Source organism: Rhipicephalus sanguineus, chromosome 11 (assembly GCF_013339695.2).
Source record: "Rhipicephalus sanguineus isolate Rsan-2018 chromosome 11, BIME_Rsan_1.4, whole genome shotgun sequence".
Classification (NCBI taxonomy): Eukaryota; Metazoa; Arthropoda; class Arachnida; order Ixodida; family Ixodidae; genus Rhipicephalus; species Rhipicephalus sanguineus.
The window spans coordinates 10,556,555-10,560,332 of NC_051186.1; positions in this window are offsets into that span (position 1 = coordinate 10,556,555).

Here is a 3,778-nt window from a genome sequence, read left to right on the forward strand (position 1 = left end):
TGACATCTGTGTTACCGCAACAGAACGATGTAAATGTGAATTATTTCTTCTTGAGCAAAAAATAAATTATTAGCGCAGCTTGCCCCAAGTTGCGCAGGGCTGGGTAACAACAGAGCTGGTGGGCACTTAGCTGGTCCTGGCTTCGCTAGGTTTTTACCCTCCCACCTTTCTCTTTCCCAGCCCTAGCTATCCTATACAATTCATGGCTATGCTTGCTTTCTATCTTTATCTCGTTTTTCTCTAATTCTATTGATTTCTCGTTTTGTCTTTCTTTCTGTCCCTCTGTACTTGTCCTCACCTCCTCCTTCCCACCCTCACTTCAATTCCCCCCCCCCTTACGATACAAGGCTATGCCACGCGCTGCTAGCGTTATTGGATAGCGAAGTGGCTACGACGTTGGCCTTAGAATCTTTGGGACGCTGGTTCGAATGCCGCCCCGTCGAGAAATTTTTTCGTTCCGTTCTTTCTTTTTCTCTCTCTCTTGCTCTTAGCCATCAGGGATTGCAGCCCGCCACACCTCCGTTTTTTTTCTTCTATCTTTTCTTTTATTTTCTTTGTTTTGTTTTTGACGGTTTTTAGACTTTTTCTCTGCACTCAAGGTTGGTCCCCTGACGTGCATGGTGTGGCTCCAGAACCTTGGCGAAGCTCGGGGTATCGCCTCGTATAAAATCCTCGGGGAACCATCCATAAAATGGTGACAACACATGGACAAAGCAGCAGAAACCAAAGAAGAAACCCCACCTGCTGCTCAATCGCGCCCTGTGTTGCCAGCTCCCATCGAGGCGTCCCGGTCCGCGTGGCGGCTGCCGAACCCTCGCGCCATGCCATTGGCGCAGGCCACGGCGCCGCTCCGCTATCAGGTCGTCTCTCAGCAAGTCACATCCACCGTCCACCACCACACCCCTTGGCAATGGGCCGAGCCCCTGTGCCTGGTTCGTGTTAAGACGGTGCGCGATGGCCTGGAGGTCAAGACCAACCTCAAACGCATCCCGATTCGTCAGGCGACCACTACAGGACTCATCCCATCCCAGGACGGAGACACTAACACCACACCGCTATACGACACAATTGTGTCCGCACTCAGCCGGCCCTTCGGTGAGTTTGCAGCTGGCAGGTTTTTCAACCTCCCAGAGACGCTCGACATGACAGCGCTTGCGTGCATTGTCCGCCACTTTGAGGGGAGCCCCTCTCGAGGACGGGATGAAGCCCCCTTCCTGAGGTGCGCTCTTCTGGGCGAGCTGGCAATGACCGCAAACAACGTGAAAAAGGTGACAACTCCCAACACGTGTGGCACCTACGCTGTCCATCTCGGGTGTCAAACGAAGTGTGACGGACTTCGGCCAGCTAGCTCCCGATGGGAAGGTCCTGTGTGTGGACCTTGGAATGTACACGAAGCTCGCGTCCGGCGCGAAGGCATTGGGGAACTCGTGCGAGATGTTCATGCCCGACCACTATGGAGTCGACACAGCAGTCGTCCCCATTTATATCACAGGGTCAGGGTCACGGTGGGTGGCTCCGTACGTCCTATCCTTCGTGGGCACCGAGTACTGGAACCTCAAGGTCTACTACGAGCTGAAGTGTAAGGACTCCTCTCAAAGTCAGGCGGGACAGGGGGAGGTAAGCCTAACTACTGCGCCGTATGCCTCCCTTTCCCTTGTGTCAGGTGAGGAAAACGTCATCCTTGTCCTCGTCGACTTTGAGCACAGACTCAAAAGCAGCCGAGAATTCGACGTCGTGGGTGAAGACCATCTCATCCCGATTGTTGGGGCTTCCACTGGCAACCTCGACCATATCGCTGGTGTCAGCATGCGAGCCAGGAGAAGATAGCGCTGCCCCTCGAGCCCAGCGAGATGTCTCGCTGGCCTGGCGCCAGTTGGTGCAGCTCATCGGCACCAAGGGGTGCGCCTCCAGCGCACTTTCCCTGGCATCGGAAATGAGCAGGCGGTTCCCCGTCGACCCGCTCATTCAGGAAAAATAAGAGGGGAACTCACTCGGACTTTTCTGCACCACCTCGACCCTCCGCGCTGGCCTGGGTGTCCGTGGTTATCCCAAGTTGAAGAGCTGGCCTTCCGCCACGACTTGGGATGCCACCTTCCCACAGATGCTGGTGTGGATGGGGTGGTACATCGGCCAATCTGGCATGTTGCCCGAGGCATTTTCGGATGTCGCCGGTGCCACGAATTGGCCTCCCAGATTCGGCAATCTCCACCCCGGTGCTCCATCACTGGTGGTTGGGACAGCAACCCCGGCCGATAGGATGGGGCGGGCTCTTGGCATGGTGGACGCGGATGTGAACCTCTACGTCCCCCAGGCGGAGCTCAGTCTGTCCTACTGGCTAAATGTGACGGGGCCTAAATGTGACGGCCAGATTACGTGGGAAGTCGGAAAAAAACAGTCAAATATTGATTATTGTCTCATGTCTGAAGGAATTTATCACAAACTGAGAGAAATGAGAATAGACGAGGAAGGGATTAAACGCTTGGGTAGTGATCATAAACGAATAACATTATAAATGGGATATAAAACTGGAAATGAGAGCATAGAATCAAAGTCTGGCACCTCGTATTTAAATGACAAACAAATAATAAATATAGCCACAAGAGTCGAGGAAGAAGTAGGCAAAATAACTCTGGGCTTCAGCCACAGAAATGCGTTTGATGCCGTGTGTAACTACCTTCAAGAAACAAAACGAATACGGCTTTAAATTTCCGTTGTATAAGTATTATAACAAAAAAAAAGTTTTGATATTATTTTCATTATTAGTGTGCTTCTTATTATTTTTATTCTAATTCCTATTCGGAACAATGATTAAAGTGTCTGATCTGTATGTTTAAAAAACTATTATTGCACTCTTTCATTGATGCGTACGTTTTTTTTGTATATTCATTGTTATTATTTATTCTTTTTATTGGCATCAGCATTCAATACTCAAAATATTTAAAAAAAAAAATTTTTTGTAAGACAACTTCTTGGCGAATCCCCCTGAGTGGGATGAGCCATGCAGTAGAGGACACTACTACTACTACTACCAGGCAAGGACTGGGAGTACTGTGAGCTATTAGATCTAATGACGAAAGAGATAGGGAGAGAGAAGAAAACTATTTGCTGGAAAGGAAAGAGGAAGCCAAAAAATTGGTGGAACAAGAAAATCCGGGAAGCGATCGAGAAGCGGCGTGAAGCATCACGGAATCATAGAAGGGCAAAAAAGGACAAGCGACCGCAGGACGAAGTCAACGAAATATGGGAAATATATCTAGAGAAAAAATCCATTGTACAGAAATTGGTCGAGGCAAAAATTCAAGGCGAAAGTGAACGCTGGGTGACAGATTCACGAAAAAAAGGAGGCCGCACCTAGGATATTTTGGAGCCACATAAAGGCGCTAGGTAGGTAGTTTGTCACAACGCAACAACATATTCTCGATGAAGGAGGAAATCAATTGGAAGGGTTCCCGTTAGCCTTATTAACGAACTAGGAAATAGCACTAAAGAAGCACTGCTGAAAGCTGTAGAAAAATGCTTAAAGGACAGGCAAATACCGGATAGTTGGCGAAAAGGTAGAATGAACTTAATCTATAAAGGCAAGAGAGAAAAGGATAACATTCGCTCGTATAGACCACTAAACATTACATCGGCACTATACAGGTTGGCGATGAAGCAGTAAAAATGAAAATAGAAAAGTGGGCAGAACACAACGATATTTTGGGACAACTCCATAATCAATTTCGAGTCGACAGGCGGTTAGACGATAACCTGTTTGTTCTCACTCAGTGTATAGAAA